The sequence below is a fragment of the Pagrus major genome, chromosome 4 (assembly GCF_040436345.1).
Source record: "Pagrus major chromosome 4, Pma_NU_1.0".
Lineage (NCBI taxonomy): Eukaryota > Metazoa > Chordata > Actinopteri > Spariformes > Sparidae > Pagrus > Pagrus major.
In genome coordinates this window covers 1,627,298-1,648,477 of record NC_133218.1, presented here as the reverse complement: position 1 = coordinate 1,648,477, position 21,180 = coordinate 1,627,298, and positions in this window count along the sequence as shown.

Genomic DNA, 21,180 nt, shown 5'->3' with positions numbered 1-21,180 from the left:
CTCCTTGATATGTTCCAATGCCCTTCTGACTGCATTTCTTGTAAAATAGTAACAGTGCTTTAAAAGTAATAAAAGTGTTGTATACAGCATTTGATTACAGGATCATTTTCTTGTATCTTTGGTTACATTTTCACTTGTGGATTATTCAACTGATGAGTGCACATTCAATCGCCTGATGCAGAATAATACATATTTCAACCATCCATTTTAACTTCTTCACACTTGATTCTTCTTTTTAACAACACAGTAATTATTACCAGTTGTCATTTACCACCAATTACTTACTTATGGTTATATGGTTATATTATACCACATTTCCCCCCTTTGTGACTTGTAGTCACATCAACGCTCATCCCCAATGCGATGGTTTGTTAACTATGCTCTGTTGACAATGCTAGAATTTGTTCATCATCATTTACTCTCATTAATTGTGCCACTGTTAGGTCCGGTTCAGGTGGGCCGACAAGGTTAGGTTCGTTGGATCAATATGGGTGCTCCACCTGTTCAGTCCATCTTTGATCTTCCTCTTGGGTTAGTTCTCCTTGCACATGCGGGATACCTCTGGACTTATGAACTCTGTGAGAAGGCGCTCTTCTTCGCTGGCTGATTGGGGTTCCATAATGGCTTTTATGGTGGGACAGACTGGCGGGGGTGTTGCCTCGTGGGGAGGTTGTGGATACTCTTCATCCCACATTCGGGGTCTCTCTGTCAGAGTCACATTTGCCAGCTTGCGGTCTCTCTCCGTAATCAGGTGGTTATCCTGAACGGGCTGGCACTGTCTCTCGATCACATAGGCTGGCCAGGATGGTGCATTCGTCGGGGTGAACTCAGCCATGGTTCGGTCCACTGGGGCGTCGGTGTTGGGGATACCATAGGGTCCGTTGATCCGGGGTCTCCAAACCGGTGGGCGTATGGGTGTTGCTTGCCAGTTGATCGCCACTCCTATGGTACTCCTATGGATTCCTGATTCCAGGGTTTAGATAGATTCCATCACCCCTGCTTCATGGTCTGCCTACCAGACTTCTTTTCATTCTATCTGTGCCATTTCTGTTAGTGCTGTTAGGTGGTGATGGACTCAATACAGTTATTTGACCTGTTACCATGACAGGGGCACAAATCCCTGTCCAATTTACTGGTAAGGATAACTTTATCTGAGGGCTATCATTGCACAGCCAGAATACATCTGCCAGTGGTTTTGCGCCATATCTTAAGTGGATTTCCCTCGTATTCCAAGACTTTACATTGCATTATGGCCTTCTCAGTGGTACTAAATAAGATCTTGGGCTGGATTCGGGATAGGGAGGACAACAGCTGATGGTTGTATGGGGGATTTTCTAGTAGCTTGTATTCTGCTCGTACTCCACTTTTCCTGGTACCTCTAGCTATCATTGTCCCTAATGCAGTATATCTGGTGGGTTGTCGATTTTCGAATAGGGAGCTGGATAGAGACTTTATTTGTCATTGTACAAAATACAACGAAATAATACATAATACAAAATACATAAATAAAAGTAGATAAAATAGATAATATACCCTAAAATACAATAAATAATGCTTTCATTCATCATCCATTTGTCCTCACTCATACTCTCATTAATGCCAGCTTATTTACCATGCATACCTTGCCAGCGTATGCAAATCATATGTTCCATGAAGGTAAAGTGCATTGTGTGATAATAAATTATTGCATATTAGTGTTGACGTGTGTTTGGGGTGTGTGTTTTTAGTTCTGAGTTCAGTATGGTGATGGCTTTGGGGTAGCTCCACTCATACTGAGTTCCGTTTGGTGCCATAAAACTCATTATTGGTTCCTGCTCGTCAAATGTTAGTTCTTGTTCGTCAGATATGTTTTGCTTGACGGATGAATTCTGATTGTTAAGTTTAAACCAAGTATCGTGAGAGCACCGATCACTGCTCTTTAAGGTTCTGCCATTTCTCGAGCCACTCTTGCTCCTCTTGGTATACAGAAGGGATATACCAGATCATCTGCTTTCTCGGTGAGTGGTGGTACCCATGACTCGAATCTATTGTCTAATCATTTAGGGCAGACTGTTAGTTGTTGCAAGCTGGAGTTGTTCGGCTCTTTTTCTCAGCTGGCCATTGCTATTACACAATATGCAAAGCAAGTTGCCTCATTTCTACAAGCCTCTGCCTCTATCCCTGGGATTGGTAAGATTTTAAGTAATCTTTTTGAGTTAAAGCATGCAACGCAGGATTGTTCACTTGTCTGGCTGAGAATTTCATCCACCGATGAAACATATTATTCTCCCACCCTACTACTTTATGTCGTTTGGTTTGGTGTATTGTGCGTTGGATTTTGTTTGGATTTTAATCAGTTTTCTGGCTTCTGTTTTTGTCATGATTTTGTTTTGTCTTAGGTCAGTGCATAGTTGAGTAGTACACATCATTACCACTACTGTCATTCCCTCTATATTACATTGTTCATGGATTGGGTTGCCTACAGCTTTAATGTTAATCTGTGATTAGTGCTTGGTCATGTGTTGCTGATTTCACGTACGTGAAATCTATTATTTTATCAGTTGGTACGTTCTTCTGTTCTGCAGCTAACAGCCCTTTTGCTAGTGCACATTCTGTAAATTGTTCCTGTTTTGTTTTTGGCATTGATTCTATACCTAAATTGATCAGACATGTGCACATTACTATCCACCGCATCACCCTAATTGCCCTTATCACTCATTTACTTATTTTTTCCCCTTCTAATCATCACTTCTCTCAATCAGTCTCTGTGATCACCTTGCTGCGTGTGGGGAGGCGTCGCCTTCCCCTTGACTCTCTTCCTGCGGTGCTGGGGGCTGTCTATCTTCCAGTTGGGCGGCGTCGCCGTCCCTTTCTGGTTCACGTTGTACTCTTGTTGTCTTGCTTGGATCTCTGGCTCGGCAGCAATGGTTTAAATGGAACCAAACTCCCTTACCTTCAACTTTGATAGTGGTTGGGGTAGCTAGAGTGACTTTGAAAGGACCTTCTCATCTGGGTTGGTCCCACTTTCGTTTGAACACCTTTACGTAGACCCAGTCACCTGGTTTGATTCTCTGCTGTGCGTCTGGGATGTCTGCGTCTCTATCCTTGGTTGCACCTTTTACCTGTTGGAATATAACTGTGTGTATTTTGCGTTAGGTGTTGTAGGTAATTTGTTAGTTCTTTTTCATACTGTTCAAGCAATGGTCCGTCATAAGGACCTCTTAAATAGGGGACCGGCATTGGTCTCCCTGTCATCATTTCATGTGGTGTTAGATGTGTTAGTGCACAAACATCACATTCTGCTCTCTGTCTACTGTACTTGCCAAAAGTCATGAGCACTGTGCCACAAGCCTTTCTGTGGTCCATCCTGAGTGATTTTGATAGCACCTCTTTTAAGCCACACTGTTTGTTCATATATGCCTGCTTTGTCCTGGGCTGTTATTAAAGATACTAAAGTGGTGAGAGGTTTACAGTCTTCAGCTACCAGCAGTGGTCCTATACCAGTGCTGTTTGCAGCTTGTTTGGCAGCCTCATCTGCTTGATTGTTACCTTTGACTATTAGGGAATTTACCTTTTGGTGTGCTGCGTTCTTGATAATAGCTAGTGCAGTTGGAAGATGAATGGCTTCCAACAGTGCTGTGATGGCTTCCCTATGTGTCGCCCGTGTGCCATCTGCTCTACGAAAACCTCTTTGTTTCCAAATATTGTTGTGCACGTGTCAGACTGAGTATGCATACTGCAAGTCTGTGTACACATTTAGACGCTTACCTTCCGCCAGTTTACATGCTGCAGTTAAAGCTTCAATTTCTGCAAGCTGTGCCGAGCATAGCTGGGCGAGTTTGATCATTTGCACTGTTGTAAAAGTATCGTCTGGCAATAGCTGTACAATTGCATAACTGCCGTGTTACCTGTTGCATCTTTAAAGCAGGTACCATCTACAAATAGAGTCAGATCTGCTGTTATTGGCTGATTATGCATATCTTCACGTGGCTTCAGAAACACATCTGTGGCTTCAAGACAGTCGTGTGGTGATCCATCTACAGGTGTCACCATCCGCGTTGCCGGGTTAGCAATGTTGCAACGCTGGATTTTCAGTTCTGGTGCTGAGTGCACAACTTCATAATCTGTTTTCGTAGCCTGTGTAAGTACAAACCTGTGACTAGTGAGGAGGGCATGTATTTGATGGGACATTTGCAGGATAGTTGAGTGTCCCATAGTTACTGTTGAGGTTTTCTGAAAAGCAAAAACTGCTGCTGCAAGTCCCTGGTGGCAGGGAGGCAGACCGGCCTCAATATTGTCTAATTTAGTGCTGTAGTATGCCAGCGGTTGCTTACCAGTTGGAGTCTCCTGCATCAACACTGCACAGGCACAACTAGCCCTTTCTGCAACATATGAATGAAATAGTTAAGCATAGTCACGGTTTCCCAGTGCTGGAGCGGACCTGCATGTCTGTTTTTAGGGTTTGAAAGGCCCCTTCAGCTTCCGCTGTCCACTGTAATTCAGTGGAGGATTTTGTTTGACCTGCAGCACGGGTTAGACCTCGTAAAGGGGCTGCTTTAATAGCATAATCGCAAATCCATGGCCAACTGTACCCCGCCATCCCCAGGAAAGACAACATTTGTCCAACTGTTTGTGGTTTAGGAGCTTTGATTATAGCCTCAACTTGTGAGGGAGCTATGCTCCTTTTGTTTCCCGTCAACAGTCTGCCTAAGTACTCAACTTCGGTTTGGCAGAACTGTAGTTTGGTTTTACTTACTTTGTGTCCCCCCCTTTGCTAATGCAGTCAACACTGCAATTGAGTCTTTTTCACTTTGTTCTTTGCTGAGACTACATATCAGGAGATCATCTACTTACTGAATGACTATTTTTGCTACATCTAGGTGTTGTAAATCATTGGCTAGCACTTTGTTAAAAATGGAGGGGCTGTCTACATAGCCTTGTGGTAGCCGTGTGTACGTGTATTGCTGACCTTGGTGAGTAAATGCAAACAGATATCGTAAGTCTGTATGCAACGGTACACTGAAAAATGCAGAACACAAATCAATCACTGTGTACCATTGAGCTGATGGTGGGATGTTTGATAATAGCGTATGGGGGTCTGGGACAATGGGTGCTTCAATATCCACAATAGCGTTGATAGCTCGCAGATCATGTACCAATCGATAATCCTCTGAGTGTGGTTTTCTAATTGTAAAGATTGACGTGTTGCAGGGACTACGAGTTTTGATAAGTACACCTGCCTTTATCAGACCTTCAATTGTTGGCCTGATGCCATCTATAGCTTGTTGTCTAAGAGGATATCGTCTCTGATATGGCAACACTATCCCACTTTTTAGCTCAATCTGGACAGGTTGTGCTGATTTCACTAGGCCTACATCTGTTTTATGTTGTGACCATATTTCCTGTGGTATTTGTTTGAATTGATGCCATCATCTGTGTGGGTGATCTGCTACTCACTGATACCCTTTCTGCTCTCCCTTCATCACATGCCCTCAATGATATTCTCATATATTGTTTGTTAGCGGTGGTGTAAACGTCCTTATTTTGTGTTGGCAGCCATTGCTGCATCTGTAATGCTGACTTTATCATGCGTCCAAGGTCATGTGATCCATGGTCGCTGCTATCATGAGAGTGGCATGTGGGGCGGAGCCTGGGACCTGGAACCATGGTTGCAGTTCAGTTGGAAGGGTCACTGCCGCCACTGCTCCTTGCGGTCCTATGTACATGTTCAGGCTGACCATATAGAATGGCTTTTCTTTTTTTTTTGATCAGTTGCAGAGGGCCATTGGATCCAATATACAGCCGGTTGGACTTGGGTGACAGGTTCTCTTATTACTTGTACCGCCATCAACCTGTGAGTGGGGTCGTTGGAGAAATCCACTCGCAGCCTGTCCTGTGTGCATATGATGTTGGCTTTTAGTGGGCATAGAATGTCTCTTCCTTCGAGCTATTTGCCCACCTGTGTCTTTGCTTCTTTGTCTCCCTCTGGTGCTGGCTTTGCTTTTCCTGATATTCTGCTGCCAGTGCATATGCTAGAGCCATCTTTTTCTTCACCTTCCATTCTGCTCTGGGCTCCCTGGACTGGGAATTGTCCTGTCGGAGCTTCAGTTGTGTACACCCTTCAATTGTGTTCGGTGCGTATGTGTGGCAGTGGGTGTGGCTTGTTGATTTTGGTTATCCACATGGCCCTTGTTGCTCTGCAGTGCTGCCATTTGTTTGATGTTAAACATGTTTTTCTGCAGCCTGTCTGAACCGTCGCAGCCCTTCTCTTTCCCTGGCTCATTTTCCCGCTCTTATACTGCTTGTGTCTTCAGCTTTGTAGTGTTTGATGTTTGCTTCTACCTCGTTACAACAAGCTGCTTCAAATGTTCCTTCCACTGGCCACGGTAATTTTCCTGATGTCCATTTATGCCATTTTTTCATGCAGAGTCTAATCTGCTTTTCGTAATCTGGCTGCATTCTTACTACCAATGCCAGTGGAGTTAACACCCCCCTTCCCTTTTACCATTTTAGCCCCCATCTGTCCCTGTCCTGCTTCTCCCTTTTCTCTAGAAATCTCTGGATAGATTTCCTCTTTTGTTCTTATCCACGCCACTATTTTACTAACTGTTACCCCTGGTTTAAGTCTTTTTAAAAAAAATGTATTTATTTTTTCTGAGTGGGTTTATACTTTCAATCTTCAGCCAACTGTCTTCTGCGATTTCTTTGATAATGCTACCAAATTTGCCTGTTTCCCACTCTACTTTCCTGGAAGACAACAGTAATGTCCAGCCACAGATCTACCGCCCCTCTATTTCTCCCTGCAAGAGTTAACCCTTCAGGGATCCCTAGAATGGGATTTAATAGTAGCTTTAGCTGCTGGCCTGTTACAGAGCTGCTCCAGCACTGATGCTAATATGTGAGGGGTCCAAGTTTTTTAACACCTCAGTCCACAATACTGCAGGAAACTCTCTTACTTATTTGCGCTAAATTGACAACTTTGGTTAAATACTACAGCTTTTGACTGGTGTCTTGTTAGTTTGCCAATGCTCTATTCCCTCCTCATCAACATATGTCCGTTCAAGCCAAAAATTAGTTCAGGCACCTTGTGTTTCCCTCTGTGGTATAATGATCATCGGCTATAATTTCATCTTTACTGCTATCTCCTTCATCCATATGTATTTACACTTATACTTGCATTATGATCCACTTATTTTATTATCATATATTTTATTCTATTCTGTTTATAATTGTTATTTCGTTATTATATGTTTTGTTATATTCTTTTTACATTTATTGTTTTATTCTGCAGTTATTTCTTTCACAATATTAGTTTAGTACTTATATTTCAAACACAACGTACTTATATTTTAAACACACAACAAATATGCTAGCGATGTCAGAGTGCCTAGGACTTTTATTCTTCTGATTTTATCCTGTTCACATTTGTCCACAAATATATATATATATATATATATATATATATATATATATATATATATATTTTATTTTAATTTTGCTCTTACAATGATCTTTAATTTGTTCTGTCCCTACAACTCAATTTTGTGAATGCAGGTTTTTTATCTTGATACCTTATTAGCTCATACACTCTACACTTCTGGCCAGTCTCCCTTTTGCATGCAAATTCTCTCTATTCTGTCGCTATCCCTCAGCGATCTTAGTGCACTTTGGTCACACTGCCCGTGCAGACCCTGTTCCTCAGCTGGCTTCTTGCCACTGACTGAAGGTACAGGCGGTAGCCACAGTGCTTATTCTATTTCTCTCGAGTCACACTCTCGTGACATATCAAAGCCTACCGCCCGTGCAGACCCTGTTCCTCAGATGGCCTCTTGCCACTGACTGAAGGTACAGGCAGTAGCCACAGTGCTTATTCTATTTCTCTTTTTTTTTCAGTTACACTCTTACAAACATTACACAAAACACAACAACTGTGCCCGGTTTGCACTGATGTATTGTTATTGCTACATAGTTCAGGTACCTTCTGACACAACCTCTTTATCGGGTTCTTAATCTGAGATACACTTCCTCAACACTCAAGATTATAAAAACCTCAATCTTTTCAACTTAGTTTTCCCTCTTCACTCACTTTTTTTCCTTCTGTCTTAATCTGAGATACACTTCCTCAACACTCAGATTACCACTTACTTGGTAATACTGAGTTATAAACATAGACACAGTAACATACAGAACATACAATACATTGAGTGCACCCAGCTTTTCCTCCTTATGGAGATGTGTTTTTAGTTTGTTAATTTAATATCAGATTAGGTTCGGACGAGTGAGCCTTTATGGGGTTTTACCTTTAATAATAATAATAATAATAATAATAATAATACATTTAATTTATATAGCACCTTTCAGGGTACCCAAGGACGCTTAACAAAGTGGAACATACAAAACAAAGAACAGACAATAATAAACTTGAATCTGGAGGCCCTGTGCACACAGCGGGGGCGACGCAGGAGACCAAGAGATTCAATCCCAGCGATGGAGCCCGGGGCGAAGCGACAGCAGAGGTCAGAAGCTCCTCCGCTGAGCATCCGAAGATCACGCCAGCAGCGGCGGAGCAGCGACCATCCAGCATCGCCACGAGCCGGGGGAGACCACAGCAGCAAAGGAGGGCGACACAGGAGCCAGGCGGCAAACAATCCTGAGGCTGTGGTGGAGGGAGGACCAATTATTACCAGTTGTCATTTACCACCAATTACTTGCGGTTATATTATACCACACTACCCTTGCAGTTTAGTTCCACCTTTTTCTTCATTCTGTCAAGATCATGCTACTAACTAACATTCAGAAAATCATCTGACATCCGTGAACAGATTCTGAATCGTGGAAGATAAAAATTGCGATTCATGTGTGAATCATTTTTTTTACCCACCCCTACCACTTCCTAATCCATGTGTAGGAATAGGACGTCATAACCGTTGAATGTAAGAAATACTATCGGGCTACATAAATGATAATGTTAAAAATGTACATATAATTTTTTGTCAAAGCCCCAAGGAGCCGCCACAGAGGTGTAAAAAGAGTGCCAAGAGAAGAGCTATGTTATTAGTAGCCATTGAGCTCCTGCAATCTCTTCAAGGTCAAATTTATTTATATAGCACATTTAAAAACAACCAAAGTTGACCAAAGTGCTTCACAGCTTCAGGAATTCACAATACAAGTAGATACATCAAACAAGCAAACAAGCAGGGGACACAAAACAACAGTATGTGGAGGCAAGATGTCCATGTCTAACTAGAATTAAAAACCAGTGTCAAAAAGGTAGGTTTTTAGCCATGTCTTGAACTTTTCGGCGGTCCGAGCAGTTTTAATTTGCAGAGGCAAAGAGTTCCACAATTTAGGAGCAGCCACTGAAAACGCTCGGTCACCTTTACTCTTCAGTTTGGCTCTTGGGACGTTGAGAGCCATCAGAGAGGACGACTTCAGAGCTTTAGCTGGAGAGTAAATGTTGATGAGCTCACATAGATATGGAGGCGCCAAGCCATTTAAAATCTTAAAAACAAACAATAAAATCTTAAAATCAATTCTAAAGCAGACAGGAAGCCAGTGGAGAGAAGCTAAAACTGGAGTGATGTGTTCATGCTTTCTGGTCTTAGTTAAAAGCCAAGCAGCAGCATTTTGCACCAGCTGTAGTCTATTAAGAGATGACTGATTCAGACCCACCTACAAAGAGTTGCAGTAATCAAGCCAAGTCATTACAAATGCGTGTATGACTGTTTCAAAGTCTTTAAGGGGCAGATACGGCTTAACTCTGGCCAGTAGTCTGAGCTGGAAAAAGCTGATTTTGACAACAGAACTAATTTGTTTGTCAAGCTTGAAAGCACTGTCAATAATCACGCCAAAAGTTCTAGTAAATGGTCGAACGTAGGACCAAATAGGGCCAAAAGTGCCAGCACAGCCATCTATGGAGCTAAATCAGGGTCAAATGTTTTGTACTTGAAAAAGTAAAATTTGAAACTGAAATTTCAAGTTTTGATCTTGAATTTTGAAAAATACATCAACGTATTCAAAATAAAAATAAATGTACAAAAACTCTGGTAATTATTTTGAATAAATCAATATTTTCATTTTTAACTTTCATATGTTTTGATATTTGGGATCCTATTTCTTTCAGTTGCATGTTTTATCTTTTCAGATTCAGATCTTAGTTTTTTTTACAGTTTCAAATCTTTTTTTCAGTTTCAGATCTTTCTTTTTCAGTTTCAAATCTTTTTTTCAGTTTCAGACTTTTGACCCTGATCTAGCGTGGCATCAACTGAGAGGGGTGTGGCATCATGACAGACAGCTTAACCAAAAGGCTACAGACCTTCCCCTATCATGTTGCCTTCAGGGAACGCAGGATCTAAAACGATTCGGCTACGCCACATGATTGGCAGTGAAAAAACTGCTGTCAGTGTCAAACTTCCATTTGCACACCATGCACGAATATCCTGCAGGGCTAAAACTGTTTTAATTTCCAAGGCTGTTTAGATGTGAGATGTGGAAGCTGTTTTAGACAGTACTGAGGACCAACTGTAGTACAGGAGCGACAAAATCACGCCAGATTGTGCACAGACACCCACACTTTAAGTACTGAAATGTCCGACACGTAGCACTGGACCCAGCACACAGGTGAGAAAAGTAAGGTTGGGAAATCGTGATAAATATCAAAATGAGAGGTCGTTTTGTGTTTTTTTCAGCACCCCATGCATTCCTGCAACCACAAAACAGCACTACCTTTATTCAAATTAACAGCATTATCTGTTTTTCACGCAGTACATAGGCTAATGTTACTACCTACTACTGCGTTAGCAGCCACTCGATGCTAACGTTAGCTATGCTTAACCTCTAGCTTTGACAATTCACCACTTAAAAAGATGTCAGAAACATTGTATGTTGTTACAAAACGACCTCTCATTTTGATATTTATCACGATTTCCCAACCTTACTTTTCTCACCTGTGTGCTGGGTCCAGCAGGTGAGCCAGCAGAACCGGACGCCATTGCCAGCGGACACTGTGAGGCATTCACAGTGCTACGTGGAAATCAGACATTTCAGTACTTAAAGTGTGGGTGTCTGTGCACAATCTGGCGTGATTTTGTCACTCCTGTACTACAATTGGTCCTCAGTACTGTCTAAAACAGCTTCCACATCTCACATCTAAACAGCCTTGGAAATTAAAACAGTTTTAGCCGTGCAGGATATTCGTGCATGGTGTACAAATGGAAGTTTGTCACTGACAGCAGTTTTTTCACTGCCAATCATGTGGCGCAGCCGAATTGTTTTAGATCCTACGTTCCCTGAAGGCAACATGACAGGGGAAAGTCTGTAGCCTTTTGGTTAAGCTGTCTGTCATGATTCCACACCCCTCTCAGCTGATGCCACGCCCCCCACGCTAGATCAGGGTCAAAAGTCTGAAACTGAAAAAGCAAGATCTGAAACTGAAAAAGAAAGATCTGAAACTGAAAAAAAGATTTGAAACTGTAAAAAAACTAAGATCTGAATCTGAAAAGATGAAACATGCAACTGAAAGAAATAGGATCCCAAATATCAAAACATATGAAAGTGAAAAATGACAATAAATGATTTATTCAAAAGAATTACCAGAGTTGATCATAATTATTTTTAACTTGAAAAAACTTTTTGTACATTTATTTTTATTTTGAATACGTTGATGTATTTTTCAAAATTCAAGATCAAAACTTGAAATTTCAGTTTCAAATTTTACTTTTTCAAGTACAAAACATTTGACCCTGATTTAGCTCCATAGCCATCCAGCCGATCAGGTGACCAAAGACAACAACTTCTGTTTTGTTTTCATTAAGACAGAGGAAGTTCAGATCCAGCCAGGTTTTTAGATCACTCAAACAGTTAAATAAGGGCTGCAGGGAGTCTGAATCATTAGGTTGTAATGGCAAGTAGATTTGTACGTCGTCCACAAAGCAATGAAAGGTGATGCTATGTTTCTTAAAGATGGAACCCAAGGAGGGAGAGTAAAGGACCCAAAATAGACCCTTGGAGCACCCCACAGAAGAGGAAAATTCACCAAGTTTGACAGAGTAACTCCTTTCTGACAAATATGATCTGAGCCATTCAAGGGCAGTACCCTTAATGCCCACACACTTTTCAAGATGGGATAAAAGAATCGAGTGATTGACAGTGTCAAAGGCAGCAGTCAAATCTAAAGGCACTAAAACAGCCGAGTTTCCTGAGTCAGCAGATAAAAGAAGATTGTTTAGCACTCTTAGGAGGGCAGTTTCAGTACTGTGGCGACGTTTAAAACCAGACTGAAACTTTTCATAAATACTAAAATCATGCAAGAAAGATTGCAATTGATTAAAAACAATTTTCTCCAAGACTTTAGCCAAAAATGGGAGTTTTGAAATCGGACTAAAATTGGAAAGAACCGAAGGGTCCAGATTATTCTTTTTTAAAAAGGAGGTTGCACGACTGCATGTTTAAAAGCAGAACGAACACACCCTGTGCTGAGGGATGAATTAACAAGAGTTAAAATGCTTGACCCAACAGTGTTAAAAACATCTTTAAATAAACGAACAGGAATACTGTCCAGGGGGCAGTTTGCAGGACGTAGCTGTTTGACTATGTCAGACAGGTAGGGGAATGAAACCAGCTCAAATTGCTGGAAGACCGCTGGGCACAGAGGGGTCCGACATAGAAGGAATGGAAGGAAGGCTAAGAACAGAGATTTTGTCAGTAAAATACCTCAAGAAATTCTCACACAGAGTAGATGAAGGCACAACATGATCTGTGTCATGAGGATTAATGACAGTTAAAAATGATAAAAAAGAACCTGAGGCCTATGGCTGTTAGCAACAAGGTGGGATAAAAACTCAGTTTTTGCAGTTTCTGATTTCTTATAATTAAAGTGTCCTTTTTCCATTTTCTCTCAGCTTGTTTGCAGGCGTGTCTGAGAGAGCAAGTATAGTCATTCAGCCAGGGCTCAGAAAGTGCTTTAGTGTGTTTGGACCTCAGAGGAGCAATAGAATCCAATATGTCAATGCAAGTAGAGTTAAAGAGGGTCGTGAGGTTGTCGGCACTGAGATCACCGTCATCCAACGTGTACAGGACAGTGTCTCTAAAAGCAGCAGAAAACTGGGAAGCAGTTAACGGGTTAATCGCCCGCTAACTGCGTGCGGAAGCACAGACTGTGACAGACTGGGTGAGGTTAAAAGCAGTGTGCGAAATACGGGGGTCCTGCACCCACCACCCATTTATTCAGTTGACTGCTCTTGTAAGTGCTCCAGATTGGTGCCGTTTTTTGTCGTGTCTGCATTGTAATGCACAACTTTGCCTCTCCTTGTTATAAAACAACGTGCATCCAAACAACTTTAGCCAATGCAACCTCCTATGTCAGTGTTGCTTTATGAGCATATCGGATTGTCAAAAATTGTTAAGTGTGTGCGTGTGTGTGTTGTCATGTAGGCTATAGATTGATTGTCTTGGCTTGCATCCATGAAATATTGTAATATTATAGGCCTACTGCATATTGAGAAAATTTAGATCGGTATTGCGCAACAATCGGAGGTTCTGTCTCTTCCTGCATGCGGTATTGCGCAACAATCGGAGGTTCCCCCCCCCCCACCCCCCCCCCCACCCACAATGATTCAGCAGCGACTGAGAGAGGAGCTGGACAGCGGTGCTTCTTATGCTGTGGTTGGTGTAAGGCGTTGCAAGTCCAGCTGTTTTGCTTATGTTGCTATATGTTGCCAGGGCGGATCAGAGCGCCGTCCCTAGCAACGGGACGGGAAAGTAGTTCTGTTTCTGTATGTGACACGGGGCACTAAAGGGGGGAAATTCAGGGGTAAGCCAAACAACGACACCTGAGGACTTTCAACCCCAAGAAATATTTTAACCTCTGCGATTGGTTTTGGGAAATAGAAAAAGGACACACATGCTCGTTACTGCATGGGCAGAGACATGAGTTATAAAGTAAATTAAAGTTTTTATTTTAAACAATACCCAAAATAATCAAGATAAACAGACAGGGGTTGGAACTGCTGAGGGGAAAAAAGGGTTAATGAGCAAACGAAAAACTCTTAAAAATCAGTAAAGTGTATGAAATTATTTTATTACAAATCTTTTTTTTTTTTAAAAAAAGGCCTCAATACGAAATATTAAGAATCAGTGTACTTGTATCAAAATTCAGCCCAACCACAACCATTAAAAAAAAAAAAGGAAAACTACGCTGAGGCCATATGTGGAGCGGCAGACTACACAGAGGCAGTCCAGGGGTGCTACTACTACTCACCTTCAGTGCAGCACAGCAAACCTCACAGCAAATGGTGCAGTCAATAGTGTATACCCGTGTGTTTTACTCATACAAAAAGTGAAGGGACCTCACCACGGGTGCCTAGCCTCCCAACAATATGGCACTCTGCTTAGGAAAATAACTAAACAAATGGTCAGAAAAACAACAAGTAATCAAATAAACAAGGTAGCAATCAACAAAGTAAAGTAAGGTAACCCAGTTGGTTTAAAACACAAAACTAAAGGCACAACAGTGGGCAAAACAGCAGTGTTATTTTGCAGGTGAACCTGAAAAAGGGGAAACTAAAATTAGCTTGGCTCACTGCATGTTAAAATACATTTTTAAACTAAGCCTACTCACCACCACTGATGGGCAGTAACGCATTAGAAGTAACGCGTTACTGTAATCCCCCTTTTTCAAGTAACGAGTAAAGTAAGGGATTACAATTGCAAAAACAGTAATTAGATTACTGTTACTTTCCCGCAAGCAGGCTGCGTTACTGCGTTACTTAACCGTGATTTTGTTTTGTGAGACTGTCTCGTGAGTGACAATGACGTATGAGCGGCGTGACGTCAGTGGTAAACACTGACACGTGTAGTGATCAACAAGAGACAACATGGAGCGTGGGAGAGAGCAGGACCATGCAGCGTTTAATGCTTGGAATTACCGACATTACTTTGAGTTTGACTCGGTAAAAGGTGACAAAAACATCAGCGTCCGCTGTACACTGCGTGGGAAGAAAACTTTTACCTACAGCGAAAAATTCCACCTCAAATCTGAGCAAGCACCTAGCAAGCCGGCACAGGAATGTGAAACTCACTGAAAAAACCCCAGATCCCCCCACTGACATGACCGCTGCAGCTACCACATCCAATTCCACCGGGCGAACCTCCGAGGGCCCCTCTCCTGCTAAACAGGTGAAAATAGACTTAAGAGCGACAGGACTTAGTGCCGCTGAACTGAAGAAGCTCGTCGCTGGCTATATTGTCGAGGACATGTTGCCCATTTCCACTGTACTCTGAATCGTTCTGACGTATCGTAGAAAAAATACTGACCAAAAGCAGTGTCAAGCTGCCGCAGAGAAAGTCATTTGCAGGATACCTTGAGAGAGAATACAACATAATGGACGCTAATTTGAAGGCTGCACTCGGAGATGTAGACTTTGTTTCCACCACTGCTGACATCTGGACGGTGAATAATAAAAGTTTTATGGGTGTAACAGTTCACTGGATTAATTCCACTTTACAGCGCAACAAGGCCGCCCTAGCATGTAAGAGAATTAGAGGCAGGCACACCTATGATGTAATTGGAGCAGAGATTGAAGAAATCCATTCATCATATGGACTGCATGGCAAAGTTGTTGCCACTGTAACTGATAATGCATCTAATTTTGCCAAAGCATTCAGAGTATGTCAGCCCTGTAATTTGAAGTCTGAATCTGAAAATGAAGAAGGTGATGATGAGGAACCAACTTTTACAGATGTCATAGAAGCTCTTTCAACCGCATCTGGTGATGGACAGTTTAGCCTCCCTCCACACTACAGGTGTGCATCACACACAATTAACCTGATTTCAACAAGCGATGTTGACAAACATCTAAATTCCTGTGCAGACACCAAAGCTGTATATAGGAGTAGTATTGCAAAATGCTCTGCTCTTTGGACTAAAGCAAGTCGATCAACATTAGCCTCTGAACAGGTGGAGGAAGTCAGCCGCAGGAAACTAATGGTACCCACATCCACAAGGTGGAATTCCCTGTACGAGGCCGTTTCCAGAATCATCACAATTCCGATGAATGAGCTTAATCCCGTGTGTAAAACTGGGAATCAAGTGCCTTAATGAAAGGGAGTACCTATTCTTACAAGAGTACTGAACCGTGATGAAGCCCCTGACCGTAGCACTGGACATCTTACAAGGGGATGAGTGGACCTATGGGGCTTTACTACCAACACTCACAAGCCTGATGTCAAAGACACTTGCCCTGAAAGATGACCTCTCTAGAATGACAGCCAGCCTTCCAGATGTCATTGTAAAGGTAAGATTATCATTTGATAATTGATTTGGGTGGATTTGTTGAATTTATTATACCATTCATGATGGGCAGATGTTACACTTGTTTGTTTTAAGCAGTGAGTACAATTATTAAAATGATAGAATATAATGAAAGATCAATTATTCATCCCCTGTTCAATATCAGGGATATTGATCATCATTAATCATGAATATTAATCTTAACATCAACAGAAGATTGAAATAAAGAGGTCAAAACAGCCTCAACCAAAATTAAATCTCATACAGTATTGATAGCACATGAGATGGTTTAGGTCAGTAGAGCCCACAAAATAGTTAAAATAGCTGATTTATATAGTAAAATAAATATATACTTAGTTATATCATATTGTATTTTACAGCCATCAAGATTCGTTTTGATGCTGTACTGGATAGCCAACAAGGACTTCTTGCAGCGGCCACTTGTCCCAAGTTCAAACTTCGATGGCTGAGAGATGAGCGTAGGAGAGAGCATGTGAAGGAGCTTCTGACAACAGAGTGTCGTAAAGCTGCTCCTGCAGCTGACAATGCTAATGTGTCCCAACTGGCAGCCAGCCCAGCTGAAATGGATTTTTTTGATTTTGAGAACCAGCCCACAGAAAGCCTCTCAGCAGAAAAATAAGTAACTGACTATTTAAGGTCAGGGTATGAGCTTGAGATTCTGAATCAGTTCCCAAACCTCAAAAAGATGTACATGAAATACAACACTCCAACTCCATCCAGTGCACCAGTGGAACAGCTGTTCAGTTTAGGTGGATTGGTGCTTTCCCCGAAAAGGAACAGACTGTGTGATAGGAGGTTTGAGAAGCTTCTGCTGATGCGATATAACCACCGTTTCACTCCAAAAGAAAACAAAAAAACATAGGGTCTTGTCAGGGTAGCCATAAAATGAGACTGGACTAACAGCCTAAATGTGGCATGCAACAGCATTTTCTGTTTTGGTAAACTCATTATTACTCCTCTCTGCACTTTGCCAACTGTTAAAAGACGTAAATGTTAATAATTTGGAATACAGCCAGGAGAGACTTTGATTTTAATTACTTTATTGCTGTATTTTATTTACATCTATTCGAATGAAGGATTATACAAAAAAGATTTTTATTTTATATGCTGGAATATGCAGAAATATAAGTTAACAGAAGAAGGATTTGCTTTAGGAAGGAAGAAAACTTTATTTATCCCCAAAGGGCAATTCAGTTTCTACAGTGGTTGACACCGTCATAAAAAACATTCATACGACATAAATCATACATACATAGACATATTATAATAAATAAAACAGAACACTATTTCATTGCCCAAATTCCCGGCTCAGTTCTCTGCATTTAGCAGCCGAATAGATGAAGGAACAAATGACTTGGAATACCGACAGGTCTTCCCAAGAGGCTGCTTATATCGCCGTCCTGATGGCATCAGCGCAAATTCTTTATGAAGAGCGTGTTCCTGATTAATAATGCCTTTTGCCTTTTTACGGACACATCTCTCCCAGAGAGAGTTTAGATCTGTCATTTGTGTACCTATAATTTTAGAGCAGACATTTACAATTTTATTTAGACAGTTCCTGTCCTTCACTGCCAGGCTGTTAAACCAGCAGATGAAGGAAAAAGTAAGGAGGCTCTCAATGTAGGACAGATACACAGAACACAGAATGGGTTTTGAGACACCAAAGGAGCTGATCCTCCACAACAAGTGGATTCTCTAGAATTAGAATATGGTGGAATGTGCAGAAAATAGGTTTAAATGTTCAACAATTTTCTTCAAGTCAGAGACTGTTGCATTTAATTTAATTTTGCTTGATGCAATGTGCATAAAGTTAAAAGATTGAAACTAATAAAACAAGTTTTAAAAAAGAGACTTTCATTTGATTCAATTTTAGATGATGGAATATGCAGAAAGAATAGAATTAGGCTGAAAGGTCTATTGCTTTATAGCGTATTCAGGTTGTGCATCATGTTTTTGAAAAGTAACTTAGTAAAGTAACTAGTAAAGTAACTAATTAATTTTGAAAATAAGTAATCAGTAAAGTAACTGGATTACTTTCTTGGTGAAGTAATCAGTAATCAGTAACTAATTACTATTTCCAAGTAACTTGACCAACACTGCTCACCACTCATGCACCAGACAAACACAGAAAATGCTCTGGTAAGGGCCAAATAGGAATTCCTCACATGGACACCACTGGGACACCAAACACTGCCAGCCACAGCAGAGACAGAGCAGGAAGCACAGGCAGAACAATGGCACACAGGTGCTTTATAGCTTGGCCCTGATTAGGGAATTGGTTGGGGGAGGAGTTGAGTCAAGGCTGCATTCACCAGCACTACACCTTGCTCTTTACTGGGGGAGTATACCCCACCACATGTATAAATAACCAATGTTTTGTCTTAGCTTGCTAACAAGTGTGTTAATATGAAATTTAAATGTGAGTTTCTGATCCAACCAGATACCCAAATATTTGTATTCAGAAACCCTTTCAATACTGAGTCCTGTTAGAGTGGTAACATGCAGACCAATGTCTGCGATATCTCTGGCTCTTGAGAATATCATGAATTTGGTTTTGTTTGCATTGAGGACTAATTTGAGGTTAAAAAGAGAATCTTGCAGTTTGTCAAAAGCTTGCTGGAGAATTGTAATGGCTTTATGTGCAGTTTTAGCACAGCAGTACAGGACTGTATCATCAGCATAAAGATGGGCATACAATTTGTTATAGAGGATGTAATATTGTGAATATAGATTGTGAATAAGACATGACCCAGTACTGAGCCTTGCGGAAACCCTTAAGACAATGGTAAAAACAGGAAGCAATCATTTCCTACAGTCACACATTGTTGTCTATGAGATAGGTAGTCCTTGAACCAATTACAGGAATTACAATAAAAACCATCATCACCTTACCTCTGTATGAGCAAAGCATGGTCAACTGTATCAAAAGCCTTTGTTAGATCCACTAAAAAGGGGAAGCACAGCATTTCCCTTCATCAACAGCAGATATAATATCATTAGTAACTGAGGTGATAGCAGTAACAGTACTATGCTTAGCTCTGAAACCAGACTGGTGAGGACTCCAAACAGGATATATTGAGAGGAATGATTTGAGCTGATTATTGACTAATGATTCCAGGACTTAAGCAAGACAAGGCAGTTTATCTTTATAAACCAGAAACCAGCCTTGCAGTCAAGGAGGTAGCCAAGCTAATGGCGGCAATAACCAACTAGCAAGCAGTGCTGGCAAGAATAGACACCACGGACATGAAAGTGGACTCAAAGTCACAGGAACTGCATAATATGATTCAGATGGCCAGATCACCGCGGTCCGTGTGGAATTCATGGCTAAAATTGACCCGCTAAGTGGTAACTATGCCGATCAGCAGGCTCTTCTAACTAGCCTAGAGGATGCTGCAAACACATACTCCAATAAGGTGGTGAAACTAACTTAAATCAAACTTAAAACTTCAAAATAAATTTGCAGAATTTCCTTCATAGTCTTCTATTTAAGATTTATATCTGCAGTCCACCTTTGAGCCACATGAGGAGAGCTCGTTGGTATATCCAGCGCTTAGTTGTAAATCACACCGTTGTGTATGTTGGAACACAGAGGGTGCTGCTTCAGCGGGGCGGTAGAGAAAAAAATTGCATCAGACAGCACCTACATAAAACTGTCATCAAATAATTATTATTTATTTACTCTGGTATTGGTAATAGGGCCGAAGGTTTTATTTACAACCAAAAAGCAGGCTATGAAACCGAAGTAAGTGACATGTTCCATCTGTCTGTCTATCAATACAGCACTATGGACAGCGTAGCACCTACACACGGACCCCTTAATTTACTCAATTTCATTTATTTAAACACCAAAAAGCATTAAACCACATGTCAGCATAGCTCATGATGACGTGCACAAATCTGGTAGCTTCAGGTGGCACTACATGGCCTGCCCGCTCTCTTTTTTAAAAATCACACATAAAATGCATCCAAAATAGGCAAGCAAGCGATTTAACTCCACCTCAATGTATTTATTCGATCTAATTTTTGAAGTATTTAATATGTACTACATATGTTTTAATGATACATGCATAATAAACAAAGATGGGATTTCTTAAACTATTTCTTTGAAATGTACCTTATCAAGACAATATAAGGTGATGCGGAAATGGCAGCAAAAATAGTTAGGCAAATATTCTCTCTTCTCAAGATCATAAGGTATTCAAATTCAAATTCAAATTCAAATTCAAAGGGGGCTTTATTGGCATGAAAGTTTAACAACAATTTTGCCAAAGCATATGTCCAAACACCGTGTACTGTGAATTGGGTTGCGATGGTTTATCATTTTAAAAAAGTGGGTCCCCAGAAAAAAAGAAAATGGTCTAATGTATTCCAATAAAACTATGTGACCATAAAGACTACTTTTATTATACCTATAATCGGTTTTTATTGGCATTGTCAGAGATGTGTAAATTAATATAAATGTTTTAGCATTAAGGTCATGTTTGGTGATGATGTTGTACTGGACTGAATTATGTTCAGTGGTGTTTTTAGTATTCTGTCCCCCTCATTGTAAGGACAAAAAAATTGAAAACCCTATTAATATAATGTAGTCCAGTACAACACCACCTTTAATTCAATTATTGAATTTACACATTTTCGGCAATGTCACCACGATGGAACATTGGGCTGTTGTGTTGGACTGGATTGAAAAGTGTTCAGGTGTACCTGACCATGGTGTGTATATAACAATGGTAAAATCGAATGTACTCTGGTTTGGTGTACACTGTGTACAACAAAAATATGAAATTATATATAAGTGAAAATTAGAAATAAATAATTTATTCAAAAGAATATCAGAATTCAATCAAAATTACATTTAAATTGAAATCAACCTTTTCCTACTTATTTTT